This window comes from Athene noctua, chromosome Z, assembly GCF_965140245.1.
Source record: "Athene noctua chromosome Z, bAthNoc1.hap1.1, whole genome shotgun sequence".
In the NCBI taxonomy this organism is placed as follows: Eukaryota; Metazoa; Chordata; class Aves; order Strigiformes; family Strigidae; genus Athene; species Athene noctua.
The window spans coordinates 35,330,468-35,345,740 of NC_134077.1; the positions used below are offsets into that span (position 1 = coordinate 35,330,468).

The 15,273-nt window shown below is 36.7% G+C and overlaps 1 long non-coding RNA gene across 1 annotated transcript; it reads right to left on the minus strand.

The window, feature by feature from the left end:
* Positions 1–303: 303 nt before the first annotated feature.
* Positions 304–10,369, minus strand: LOC141973612 (uncharacterized). The gene is made up of 3 exons (XR_012635551.1): positions 10,029–10,369; positions 1,999–2,220; positions 304–1,733 (listed from the first exon to the last, which is right to left on the minus strand). It is a non-coding gene; the product is annotated as an uncharacterized LOC141973612 (long non-coding RNA).
* Positions 10,370–15,273: the final 4,904 nt, after the last annotated feature.

Below are 15,273 nucleotides of genomic sequence, written 5' to 3' on the forward strand. Positions count from 1 at the left end.
TAGGGGAGTGCTCTCACCAACAACACGTGCCAGGCACCAGAATCATACACCTTATATAGAACTTACTCATACATATTCATTAAGTCTTCATACATAAGCATACAACTTCCAAGAAATCATTAACATATTCTCCTCCTACTTCCGATTCTGCGCAGTAGAGGTTAGAAATGTCTAGAAATGGGTCTGGGGTGTAATGGGAGTAGGTGGTCCATGAGTCGGTGGTCGCGATCTCCCCCTGCCGGAATTACCTTTTGCTTAAGGACACAGTTTTCTTGGCAGGTACCTGCAAACTGTTACAGTTACTTCCCTCAGTTCCCATTAATCCTGGACCTTGAGAACAACTCGCATTCTTCTAGTCCTATGTATGTATTATAAATCAGTTTACAAATCACCTCAAGTTTTGTTACCTAGGTTCTAACCGTTCCTACTAAACAATTATGACCAATCCCTTTGGCCTTGGTATGGGGATGTACAAGGAATTTTAGAATAGCAGTCGGTTGCTAGATTCAAAATACAATAAATGTAAAACGATTTTTACTAAAATATCCCTTAATTCTATACTTATATTAAAATCAAACACAATTTAATTTCAGTTGATACTAAAATCAGTAACACTGGGACCGGAGACCACGTTGCCATTGTCTCTCCCCCACCCTCGGACACAAGTAGGGCACAAACCCCGGATTAAAATAAGAAGAAATTTAATACAACAGTGTAATAAGCAATCTGAACAACAACAGTAGCAATGATAACAACAGTAAACAGTAATAACAGTAAACAAGACAAAAGATATACAGAGAAATACCGCAGTGGTTACAGACAGCTCGCTCACGATGCTCCCCGCCACCAAAGCCACAAAGGAAAAGGTTCCTGCGCTGCCATGCCCGAACCTGATGTCAGCATGGTATGAATAACCCTCCTGGAGATCCCTTCCCCCTCTCTGCTGGGGAAAATTAACCCTATCCTAGCTGAACCAGGACAGCTAGTTTTAGATTACATGCTACTTGACACTGGAAAATAAACTGGAATGAAGAACATCGCCTCACAGAAGGGAAGTGAAATGGTATTGAAAAGATTCAGACAGTTGCCATGCTTAAATCATTTTATTTTCAACAGTATATATTTTAAGAGAATGGATCTTCCACAAAATGAACAGTGTAATGCTACTGAGGTGGAAAAACAAATACTGTAGCCCGTATCACAACAGGAGAGCCTAATGAAAATGAAACTGATCATAAAACATCATAAATAAGTTTAAGAACACCTTTTTCTATTGAATCAGATGGAGATGAAAGGAAAGATAAACTTGAAATAGTGATTTTCTTGCTCTAAGGTATTCAGGAAAAGTACCTAAATTATAATCTTCTTTTATTTTTTCACTATTTAGAAATGGATCCTTTGTCTGTGTTTGGTATTCTACCAATCCAGCTGATTGCTTTCTGAAACACTTGGGACACTTTTCTCCTGACCCTCTTGTCAAGGACAGAATTCCAGATCAGATTTTTGGGACATAATTCTTTCTGTCTCCAGTGAGACACTACTGTTTCAATACAAATCTAACCAGGGAGTTTAGGCATACGTACAGTCTAAGTACAAACAGAGTTTTAGTCCTTGTGGATGTTTTGTTCAAATAATAGCTTCCAGTTGCAACAGGCAGCAGTCCAGGCTCTGTGGAAAACTTTTTGCTGTATTGCAGTGGCTGGAAAGTTTACATGTCACTGTCACCCTTGTACCTAAAATAAAAAAGAAAAAAAAAGAAAAAAAAGAAAAAAAAAAGAAAAAAACTCCTCACTAACAATAATTTTTACTTTAACAGTGAAAAAAGGGACATAAAGAGAACAACACTTATTCATACAGATGGTTGGTTTAACACACACTGAACAAATTGATGCATAAATTGGCTGTGATAAATGCTTGTGTTAAATGAGGTTATTTATTATGTGTTCCATTACATAAATTAGTTGCAGAATTATAACAAATGCTGTTTATTAATCTTACCTTCCCTGTGGCTGGAGAATGACTTGAGGCAATTATCTTCAGTGTGGAACTCTATTATTGTTGACAGTCAGAAGAGACCAGTCATGCTCCTAATCCTGCACAGGCAGTTCAAATCCTCCTGCTTCTGCTTTTAAGCATCCTGTATCTCATCTTGACTTTCTGTGTTGACATGGTGTGTCATGGCATCTCTTTCCAGTACTATTGCCTCTAGTTCAGGAATTCCTGAAAATGCAGATTCAAGATACAAGAAATAAGAAGTGAAAATGGCTTGATAGCTATTCTTTTTACTATATATAAATTATAAGACAAGGGAAATTTGACTTGATCTCAGCAGCTTTGCCACATATTGAGTGTGGGCTGCAGTTTCATTTGTCTTTTTCATCACTATTTCACTCTAAAATTACCCGTGAAAGTCCTGCACCAGAAGAAATCTGGACTGGAGGTATGGCGTGCTGTGTGCTTAAAGAATAAACCCCACAAAACTTCTATTTATATTTTTATCATTTAGATAAGAACTAAGATAAGACCAAAATGTTATTCTAGACCGCTAGAATGTATAAATGATGTGGTTGAAGATTTAATGGCCCTGCTTCTACTCTGTGCCAGGTTGACAGGGTACAATTCCACGGACAGGAATGAAAGAAATTCAGATTCATGCTTTGCGAGAAGAAGCTATGGTTCTGCAGCTTCAACTTGCCCTTGAAGAGTGAGACTAGAACAAAGGCTCATGCCCTATCCTCATTTCACAAGCATAATGAAGAAGAGTTCTTCTGGGGAGCTGCTGGCATAATTTCCCCTACAGCCTCCTCCCCATTTTCTCTGAAGAGCTCATTAAAACAAGTTCCTTGACCACTGCTGTCAGATCAGAGAATGGATCATTTGTTCGTTTTTCTCCTCCATCTACATCTTTTGCTATTTTTCTAAGGTGAACAGGGTGGAATAACTATGAAGGCATTTCCATAGTGCAATTTCTAGAGGGGAGAAGAGGAAATGGTTTAGATAGATCTGTAAAAGGAAGGGAAGGAAGATGTAATTGAAAACTGATCACCTTTGATATATTTTTTTAAAAATGCTACTTTAAATATTGTTATTATCCCTTTAGAGCTGTGTAGCTTTCCATTGCAAACATCTTACAACCTTTGCGATGCCTAATGCAATGGGGTCCTCATACTACCTGTTTTCAGATGCTGGCCTAAGAGAATCTAAGGTATTATTCACACCAGTGCTGAAAACACAGCAAAGGGCTCCAAAGCAAAACCTCCAGCAGCTAGATCTAGACTCTGTGTAGTGGAATACCACTTAGGACAATCAGCTGCAATGCGGCCTCAAGGTAGGTAACAGGATATGTTTCCATGCAGTCAGGATGCAATAACAGCAGTGCTTGGTGCTTTCACCAAGCTGGCAACTGGCCTGTTTGACTGTGAATTTAAAAATCAAATGTTCTTTGACCCAGAAATAGTGTGAGAAAACCAATTAAACCCACACATTGGCTTAGAGTTGAGTAAAATTTCACTTTCAGGGAATACAAGATCCCAATATATGACTAGAAAACTCAACAGAAACTTCATGCTTACTTTTGCTTAGATGTATTTCTACTTTATATTATGAAAAACTAGGAATAAAAAAATAAAGAGAAAAATTTAGAGACCTGAATTCTAAGAGGTTTGACCTTGGAGTAGACAGCCTGGTGAACTCCTCTCTGACTCATTTTTTAACATTTTCCTCATAAGTGTCATTGAAAATTAACAATTAAACATGCCCAGTAGTGCACTGTTTTTAAATTAATTGATTTTTTTTCAGAAGGCTAATGCCACATGTCTCTTGGATTCTTGGCTTAAAGAAGGATCAAGGACATGTGATAGCAGCCCACAAATATACTGGTTAGCACTTCATAGTGTCACTGCATTCTCACACTTTTATTGCAGAAAAGCAACACAGGAACTTTACCGTAAAAATAACCATGAATATCTTCAAACACTCTACTATATTAGCATATCTGCCTGTTCCAGATGTCTGCAAATAATATCCTAAAATACTGAGTAAATTACCAGAGTTATCTTATGGTTGCTTCTCCAGACACAAAATGGCATTTGTATTTTACATAGCTGTAAAACTGCGGCACTTGTTAAAATATCAATAAGTGCATAAATATCAGCAAATGGAAGGAACTGAGGAGAAACCAGAAGTTTTTTACAGATTCAAAGCAGTGAGACATTTATATGAATCTTTTACCTAAGAGGTACAAGAGTCTGAAATGGAAATAGTGCAAATACACAAGGAGTACCTGTGGAAAGAGGCTTCTTCAGGAGCTATCAGTTATATGTCCCTTCTAGGTATTCTCCTCCTCCTGATTCTCCCACAGTCTTATTTCAGGTACATTTTCTTTGGACTACAAAAGTTTCTGCAAGAATCTTCCTTTGGATCACCCCCATTCCATGGGACAATTACCACTGCCTTTTCATTTTACATGGGAGCAAGGGAAAAATTAATACTAAGAATGCTAAAGAGGTGAAATGACAAGTGTAGAATACATAATTCCATGTAACCATCCTCCATGATTAATACTTCAAAATTCACTAGAGAAAGTATCAGCAAAAGAGCAATGCTGAACTACACCAGAGTCAGCTTTACAGGAGAACAACCTGAAGAACAAAAGGTATTCAAATAGATAAGATAGGTCTGAGAAGCCTGTTAATTTAATCAGGTATAGATATAGAGATGCTAAGAAGGTGTTTTTACTAAATAATTAGCTTTCAGCTTGTCTGTTCTTCATTGTATTGTTATAACAACATTTCAGAACTCTCTATTACTGTTTAATTTATATATGTTAAAAAGCATATATTATAAACTCCCCCATCTCATTGAATTTCAGAGGACAAAACAAAATATAAAATAAATTATGTAGAAATTAAATTCAAAAGTCCTGTCTAGAGGCATGATCACACAATCAATTAACCTTGAAGTAAGATGGAGTTTGAATTTAGAGCATATCACCCACTTCACAAAGACCACCTGAAGACACATTCACCCTATGGTAGGCAGAAGGCAATTTATAACACTCAGGGAAACTTCTACGCAGCTGAGCTTTCTGCCAGGTTCTGACCAATGGTACCACCTGGCTGAATGCTTTGATTAGAATGGATGCCGCATCTATTATTAAAATTATTATGTTTTAATATTTATGATACATCGAGGAGAGAAAACCAGAGTCTAGCAGCTGTTAGATGTCCAGACGCAGACGGATGCAGTGTGGTACCGAAGAAAGGTAGAGAGTCACATGTACAGACTCTTAACCACACTGTGGAGTTCTTTCAGCACCGGTTTCCATGAGGCTTTGAAATGACATATCAATTCCAATGCATATAATTAAAAACAGCAATAGTGAAAAGTGGCAGGTGATCATAGGAGTTTAGAGGTAATCAGTGACCGATAAAAACCTGTCATGTGGTCCTCTAAAAGACTGCCCCCAAGCAGCAGACTATTACAAGACTTTCTGTATATAAGATACAGATCAGAAATTTGTATTATCAGAAATGCATAGCAAGAAATCAGAGCCATGTTTAGCTACTGTGGGATCCAGGGAACGATAAGATGTACATTTTTGTTTAAACATATATATTTATAGTGTATTTTTATTTATTATTATTCCTGGCTCATCTTTCATCAAAAATTTCTGTTGTTTACCCAGTGCCTGTAATTTTCCCTTACTTTTATGTTGTCAGTTAAATTTAAAAAAAAGGGCCCTTTTTTTGTGTTTTCCCTCAGAGGGTGAATCCAACAGATATAGAAACTCTGATCCTTATTCCCACATAAGGTTTTATTCAACCAGTGGTCAATGGATCTTCATTCAGAGAAGGGTGGGTGCCTGCATAAGGAGGCTGTTGCTCTCAAGATAAATTAACAAGAGTTGAGAGGACCTCTGTAATGTTTAGCATGAGACCATTAATTTTAAATGCAACATATTACAATTTTTACATTTACAATTGCAAACATAATTAAATGCGAAATAGTACAGCTGATTCTCCCTTTCTAGTGAATACTCTGGCATTCATTCAGCCATTTTTCTCCCTTGTTCTGCAATTTCTTACCTCATAAAAAAGGGCACTTCAGCTACTGTCTACTCTGGAAAGAGGGAACTAACCACAGCTGAGGGCACTCTAGCCACAGATGTCCCTCCACTCTTCATGCAGGTAGTCCTCCTAAACTGGAGGCTGAAGGGTGCAGATTACTGCAGCTCTGTCAGTTGAAGAGCCCTGCCAGAGAGAGGGCATTCCCAGCAAAGAATTATGTCCATTTTATGCTTTCACAGTGCAAGAAAAGACATCCAGGAAAACATTTTGTTTCTCAGTTCTGCACTGTTATTCCCAGTATTTTAGGTTTTATTTTTGATAAAGTGCATTTACAGAGCTTGTTATGTAAAAATAATGAATTCTCTGATATGCACTATTTCTGCCATGAGGGGAGACAGGTACTGTTCTTGGGATTACTGGTATATCTTTTCAATCCTCTAGAGAGAGGTATTAGTTCACAATTTAACTCTACATTGTCATTATTACCCTAGAGCCTGTTCCTGAATTTTGAATGGAACACTTTATCCTGCAGTGATATATTTTACTCATACCCAGGCAATTTCAGGGATATTTGGTGAGACATATTGCATGCTCTTAGTGGGATCACATAAAAGTATGTCTGCTGTATAAACTTTTGCTGTGTGTTCCCTGGTGCAGCTCTATATATTATATTCCTGAAGTGTTCCTAGAAAAGAGAAAGTACATTTCCAAGCTTTAGAGAAAGTACACTAAACAGATTATTTTCTTTTATAAACATTCAATTTTGTAGCAAGCTTTGGGAAAAATTCAGCTTTAGCATCAGAGCAAAGAATTAATGTCAACTTTACAGAGAATTGTACTGGTCCTTTTTTCTCAGGATGCATTTTACCTATTAACGGCCATTAATTTCAAATCACTAAACCCTTTGTGGCTTGATTTTTGGCCAGTACTACAAGAGAGTATTGTGGACATCAACAGAATTATGGTGAGAAAGCATCTATAAGCCTTTTTCATAAGCTATTGAAGAATTTATAGAATTTCTAATTTCATAGGATGATTTTTCTGTGATTTCGAAGTGCAGAGGAAACACTGAGAAGATACAGAGCAAAAATTTGTGAAATGCAAAAGCTGATGATGATGTAGACTTTTTTTTTTTTTTTTTTTTTTTTTTTATGTTGCAGACCGTGAAACATAAGGGAGAAAAAAGGAAAACAAAACCAGGAATTTTCAAAATTCTGGAATAAAAAAACCCCTTCAAATTGTCATTTCTGTAAAAAAAATTACATTTTATGAGGAAATTTTCTGGTTGGTAGTTTTTTATCAACTCTTTAAATACACAAATATTACAGTAAAGGAGCCATATAAACAATTTTTTTAGTCTCAGTCTAATATATGCATAAGATTTACTCAAGTACCGGTCAAAATCAAAAGCACATTGTCTGAAGTTGCATTCTTTCAATCCCCTGTATTAAGCATTAAGTCCTTCTAATTTATCTGAGATATTTCCAAGGTATTTAGTGCTGTGGTGTTTAGGTGTCAATATCTGCTGTTTCTTTTTGCTGTAAATTGATTCTTTGTACCTTGTCAGATGTGTGAACCTTCCTACTGTGCATGTAAATACACCAAGAATGTATGTGAGGGATCATGGCTATCACAAGTAGCAGAAAATGTCCTTAAGTCTCAATCATACTCAAAATGTAGGGGGTTGGAAAGAAAATTGATTACTCCCTTTTTGCTCTTTAGTCTCTGTATGAAAATTAGATGGGGGACCTCTGCTCAGCCTTGAAAATCTCCCACTGTCTAGATCAATTAAGAAAAGGCATGCTTTGCTTAGCTTTAATTTTGTGCTCATTTTTTTTCATTTTCTCTTTCCTTCCAGCTTCATTTTATAAAAGCATTTTTTACTGCATCTTGAAAAATGTGGGGATTTGGAAGGGCCTTGCTTACCTTCATCCACATTTGTAGGAGTCCATTGCTTACTTTCAGTTACTCTTTTTAGGACTGATTTTGAAATGTTACTAGTATTGTGATAGTTTTCCTACATAAAGTTAAGACAACACTTTACAATCTTCAGTCATGGACAGTAATTTTTTCTTCTCAGTGAGGGCAACATTTTAGATTAACATGAAATTATAATATCTAAATATTAATCTCAGGCTAAATTAATTCTGCAATTCACTGTTACTGTCTGAAGCATGGTGGCAATTCTTAATTTTCAGGACAGATAGACTTTTTAAAGTTTTGTTACTGAATGTAATTATGTGGTAAATATGTCCAATTTACTTTGCTGGATGGCCTTTGAGAACCCGGTTATTACAAAAGAGCTTTGTTTGTAGTTTTACTAAGCAATGATTTAGACATAAGGAATTGTTAAAATAGTTGTTGCTAGCAAAACTCTGCCAGGGTTAAGACACTATAAGTGAGAATATTCCATATAAAATGAATGCAGTGTTATGGTCACAATAAATATGTTTGACATGATAAGTATAGTGAGATTTTCCCAATATAAATTATGATATTTTTCCTAATATAAACTACATATATATGTAAAAGCTTATGCTAACCATTTTTCTGGTTAAATCATCTTCCTAAAATGAAGAGTCAGCTTGTTTTTCTTGGACTGAAATTTTAGGAATCTGAAGGCTAGACCAGACTATTTCTCAGGTTCTGCTCCTAGTAAATCAGCATTTGGGCCTCCATGCTGCAAATTCAAATCTCTTAAGACGCTTTAGCAACAATTATTTCAGCTCATGCTTGTCTCCCTGTGTTAGCAAGACAAAGGAGAGACTACATAACAGGGTATTTAATGTTGAGTGTAGGAGAACCTACCATCAGTTTCCTTAGGACCAGCAATAATTGGCTGAGAGGGTAAAAATCCACTCATTTTTATAGGATGCCTGACATGACCAAAATCTTATGATGAAATGGTGATAATGGTCAATTGAAAGGATCTTTGTTCACAAAGAAACAAGTTTTGAAAATGATAAACCTGAGAAAAAAAGGTGAGAAATGTAAAGATCCATGTCTTTCTGTGAAAGACACTCTTCTGTGGATAAATGAAGAAGAATGGATGGGATGTCAGTTTGACTTTGATGTCATTAGCTATAATATTTTTCCTTTGTTTCCAGGCTCTGTACCGAGATGAACTTGAATTCTTGTCTGAATATTCATAACTGTTACATACTGGAGAAAATAATTCAGTAGACTTCAGGAGTTTTCAACCATTCAGGGTATTACATTTCCAGATGAATTCCTGATGTAAAAATGAACAAGAACACAACACGAAGGTTAAAAGAAGCAACAAAGGAAGCTGTCAGCAATGTCTTTTTGAACTCAGTTCTACTGGGGTACAGTACAGTGGTCCACAACCAACTCAGGTTTCTTGTCTTCTGTTGCCACAGGAAGAAGTTTAGTTTATGGATTAGGATTCACATGGACAGAACAAAAAAATACTCTGACCCGCAGAAGTTTGCAACTTTAATCCTACTTCTATGACCTAGTGTGAGTCTATGTTAGAAAAATTGCTTTCTAATATATAGCCAGATTCTAGTACTAGCTCAAGCCATGTTGACTCTAGTGACTCCAGTAAAAAAAATCTGTTTCTGCATCTTTCTCCATTTTTGTTGCATTGTAAACCTGAAAAAGAGTTTTGCATTCATTTTCTGATCTCAGGTGTGCTTCTGGATATGCCTGCATATGAATGAATGTCTCTGGAACAGTCCAAGTACATACATATATCCATGGTCTATTCTGGGTTTGCATATTGACAAGTATGTGATTAAAAACTTTTTCCTCACAAAAGCATAAAAAAAATATATTAAAATATTATGACTTCTCCTACTGCATATTTATCCTCTCTGAAGAAAATAATGAGACCAACTTGTCCTTCTCTAATTTCTCTATAGATAAAAATTTTTATTGTTAGAAAACACCAAAAACATTTGGAATCAAAAGATACTTAAAACTCAATAGAATACATACCTGGAAAAGCAGAAAGACCAATTCCTGACTTCTCAGCTGCCTGGAGGGTGTTAGCCGTGCAGCCAGCTTTAAGTAGATATTCATTCAAATTTTCAACCCTAATGGAATATTGCCAGCCAGATGCCACATATCTCTGAGCAAGGTCATTGTTCATTTTCATGGTAACATCAAATTTTAAGAAAAAAAGTAGCCATTTTCATATGCAATAATATCAATTTTGATTAAAATTGATCTTCATTTAAATTATTTAAATAAGGTAGCTCTTCTTTGATGATGAGTGCTCATTTCCAGACTGAAGACTGTTAATTGTGGTCTTGATGTCCTAATTATAGGTGATAGCCTGAATTAACATTCAGCTACTTAATATGTTTCTCACATCTTAAGCAGTAATGTATCACTCCTCTAATCACCCTGACCTCTCTCCCCTAGAGCTGGGAATTCTCACGTAAGTACAGAAAAACAGTTCAACAGATCAACTAGAGATTATTTCTGCTTAAAGACTGCAACATTTGTATGAAAAGCATCATCAAGGCCAGAATAGGGATAGCAATGTTAATTTTCAAAACCTTAAGTGCAAGGGAACAAGGACTTCCACAGCAGAACCAACTGAGTTTAAAGGACTATTTTTGGTATGTAAAGCTGGCAGTCAGCTTTTCTGGAAAGCTGCTTCAGGAGTTCAGCTGGAACTTGGCTGTTACATCCCACTGAAGTTTATGTCACCTAATTCTGAGGGGTTAACAGACACTGGAAAATTATAACCCTCTGTCATACGTCTTGGCACCGAGTGCTTGCTGAGTAGCACCCGGTCCCAGAAGTAAAATTAAAATATACAACAGTGGTAACTGTGCAGATAAAAGCCTAGCTCAAGGAACTCAGCAGACATACAACAGCTCATGGGAGAAGACCCAGGTGCAAGTACTGACTGCTACATGGCACTTATTGAAAATACCTGTTTATTAAATACTTGAAATCAAATAATTTTCATTTAATGCAGTAATAAAAAATTTCAAAGGTAACTGCACTCTCCACAGACACATGGATTATAAAGAATATGATAAAATATTATTTAAGGCTTTCTAGTGGTTCACTTTTGAATTTGTCCTGCAGATAAAGTCATGGGGACAAATATATTGTCTCCCACTGATTAGTGAGTCCACATGATTATCTTGGCAGAATAAGATGTGGAGTTCACACTGTTAGTGCTTGTGCTATAACTGCTGTGTAACAGACTGCTTTCTCCAATAGTCTCACTTTAGCAAGTTTTAAAGTATAATCTTCACAAAAGGAATTACAAATAGTTCTAGAGTCCAAAAGCTGAAAACAGAGGAAGAATAGGGATATTTCTCCTGCTGATAGCTCATGAAAAGGAAAGATGGTACTTTTGCCTGACCTTGAACTACTTGCTGGATAATGAGTATTCTTTAATTCCATGAGCTAAACAAAAGAATTCTGTTTTCAAAAGGAAAGCCAGAAGGATATTAAGAACTTTTTCCCAGCAGTAAGCGTGGAGGAATGATTGTCATGCTGTGAAAAACTTGCTTTAGCTTTTCACTGAAAATAAACGGAGAAACAAAATGGCCTGTAGCTAATATCTAATCAATTAATTAAAAAAAATATAAAGGCATGTATTTGTGTTTGCTATACAAAGCCTCATCGTAAACAATGCATCAGCAGCTTTTTGTTTTAATTGCTACCACAAGACTCTTCTGTCAATGTCTTTCAGGATAAAGGATTAAACATATTTGTGGTTTTTAAATTTATGTCAAACAACCTGGATTAAAAAAATTAAATACTATCCATCACATACACTATAGCTTTAATGTGTCTGAAGAATGAATACAAAACTGTAACATGATTGTATACATATTGCCCTGGATTGCATGAGAGTCCAAACACTGAGCCATCAGTTCCACTCCAAAGCTCAGTGTACATCCTCCCTGAACTCCAGAAGTCTTTGGGGTGTGAGAGTATAAACTCTATTTACTCTCTTCTATAGACAGCAGAACAGTAGTCATGATGCCATAAGTAACAATATGTTCATTCAGTTATCCAGAAAAATATCAAATAAGAAATACATTTGATTTACAGTCAAGAAATGTACAATACAAAAAGTTATTGTCTGTAAATAAACAGCTAAGTTCTGCTCCAGCTCAATTTTACTCTACCACTGAATAAAATTGAATAATACTGCACACTGAGTGAACCTTGTCAGAATTAGGCTTTGCAGGAGTGGGAGTTGAGGAGTATGGAAACCTTAATCCAGCCATCTTTTAGCTGTAACACTGGAAGAGAGTAACAGTAGCATGTATTCCTGATAAGAAATCCTTTATGTTATATAGCAATATTTCATCACACTGTATTAATGTTAATTTTACCAATCAAATTGCGAAGCTGAATTTAATTGACAGTTTTATTACCAATTATTCATTGTCTCTCATTAGCATTAGATGTGAAAACTACTGGTGCAACAGAACCTTAAAAATATTTTAGCAAAAAAGCAATTTTAGTATGTTTTTATGAAAGCTTGCTGATTTAATGAAGTGGGTTCATCCAGAAGAAATGTCAAAGGATATCTGAATTCTCTCAGCTCTGATACCATACAGAAATTCATAAACCTAACAGTGAAAAAAGATAGAATACCTAATTATTTAGTTATTACAGTAGACAGAACATATATGAATTGGATGTCATCTTTGATGTTTTGGAGTCCAAATGTGCTCTACCATGTCTATAGGTTTCATTTACTTCCCTGACATTCACCCAGTAAGAGCAGTACTTGATTTAAGAGATTTCTTTCAGAAAAGAGCAGCTTTATCCCGAAAGTTAGGTTTCAGAACCTGCTCATAGAAAAGGAATGGATTCAGCTCTTGGGCAATGCATCATTTTCAACAGATATTACGATGGTCTGGAGTTTGTACCCCGAGGAAACACAGATCCGAGAAAAGCTATGTCACAAGAACTTTATACCTGAGTCACTACCTTGTTGCTGGTACAGATACCAGATGTTACCATCGCCCAGATTAAATCAAGTAGTTTGTATACTGATGATTGATGTTGCAGTTTATTTTTACTTAATAAATTCAAGACTAAATTATGGTTTACATTTAAAGGAAACCACTAACACTTTCCAATTCCATTTCATTCCATTTTATACCTTGGTTAAAATTGAACATTAAGGAGATTTTGTTTATCTGAGCTTTTTTCCATGAAATACAGAGGATGGCTGTTGATATATTACAGAATCATAGAATGGTTTGGGTTGGAAGAGATCTTAAAGATCATCTAGTTTCAAGCCCCTGCCATGGACAGGGACACCTTCCACTAGACCATGTTGCTCAAAGCCCCGTACACCCTGGCCTTGAACACTTCCAGGGAGGGGGCAGCCACAACCTCTCTGGGCAACCTGTGCCAATGTCACACTACCTTCACATTGAAGCACTTCTTCCTTATATCTAACCTAAATCTATCCTCTTTCAGTCTAAACCCATTACCCTTCTTCTTATCACTACACTCCCCATCTTTTTTGTAGGCCCCCTTTAAGTACTGGAAGACTGCTATGAGGTCACCATGGTCTGCTTATGTTGAGGGCCCCAAAGCTAGACAGTACCCCAGGTGACAAGAGCAGAGTAGAGGGTGAGAATAATCTCCCTCGACCTTCTGGCCACACTTCTCTTGATGGAGCCCAGGATACTGTTGGCTTTCTGGGCTGTGAATGAACATTGCTGGCTCACAGTCAGCTTTCCATCCACTAATACTCCCAAGTCCTTCTCTGCAGAGCTGCTCTCAATCCACTCATTGTCCAGACTTTATCTGTGTTTGGGATTGCTTTGACCCATGTGCAGAACCTTGTGCTTGTTCTTGTTGAACTTCATGATCTTTGCATGGGCCTACCTCTCAAGCCTGTCAAGGTCCCTCTGAATGGCATCCCTTCTTTCCAGTGTGTTAACCCCACCACACAGCTTGGTGTTGTCAGCAAACTTGCTAAGGGTGCACTCAATCCCACTGCCCATGTCTCCAACAAAGTAGTTAAAGAATGCTGGTCCCAACATGGACCCCTGAGGAACACCACTCATCTCTGGTCTCCACTTGGATGTCAAGCTTTTGGTTGCAACTCTTTGAGTCTGACCATCCAACAGATAACATCCTTAATATAATCCTTTTTTGTAGGTTTTCTAGAGAACTTAAAAATTTTTTTTTCCTTATTTGCTATAACCTTGCAAGCTATAATACTGAGCATGTAAACATGCTTGGAGGATCTATAAGTCTGAATATTTTGGCGAATGAGATTTGAAGGGAAAAACAGAATTTAAATCACATTTTCTTTTGTCAAGAGAATTAAAAAAACAAATGTAAAAACTTCTCAAGGATCAGTAGAAGCTAGAAGGTAATCTAGCTTCTAGAATGAGAAGGATTGTCAAGAGGATTAAAAGAAAGAAGTTAGCAGCTAACCTGTCTGATTTAGGAACACATAAATGTTGTGTAACAATAATTTAATATCTCCAAGTGGGACCCATTATTTCTCCACAACACATATTCATATTTACATTTTCACTGTGCATCTTTGAGAAGAAAGTCAAAATCAGTAACAGCAGAGCATATTGCATTAAAAGGTTTAGTGTCTTGAGGAAACATCACAATAGCTCCCAAATTATTTCCTGAAATGAAATCTTTGGAAACATGATATTGTGAATTCTTATGCCATGGGTGGAGAACTGAAGTGACAACCTCACTTCACAGGCACAGTGGAATCTTCTGCTAGAGTGCTAAAGCTTGTCTGTGAAGCTTTTTTTTAAGGCCACTACTGTGCAACAAGCTCCCAGGGAAGCTAAGGATCACCACAAATTAGAACACTCTTTGTTCCCAGAGCAAAGCTCTTTTACCTTTCTTGTGCTAGAATAAAAAAGGTTCTGTGCAAACAATTTCTTTACAAAGCCAACAGCAAAAAAACATAATCCTGTGAGTGGCAAAGTGTACAACTATCAAGTCTCCTAACAGAGAGGAAGGAGAATAAATCAGCAATTGCAGTACTGGGAATTCAGATAGATGCTTAGTAATGAGGACAATTAGACGGGATGGGACATGGTAGGGTGGTATGTGGTAGGGTAAGTTGGGTTGCTTTGAGCTAGGCTAGGCTAGGCTAGGCTAGACGCAAGTCCCCTCAAAAAATAAGTGCAAGAACGGCTGTGTATGTTTGCACTGCTTAAAATCCTAGAACATTAAAACATTAATACATGATTAAAATGTA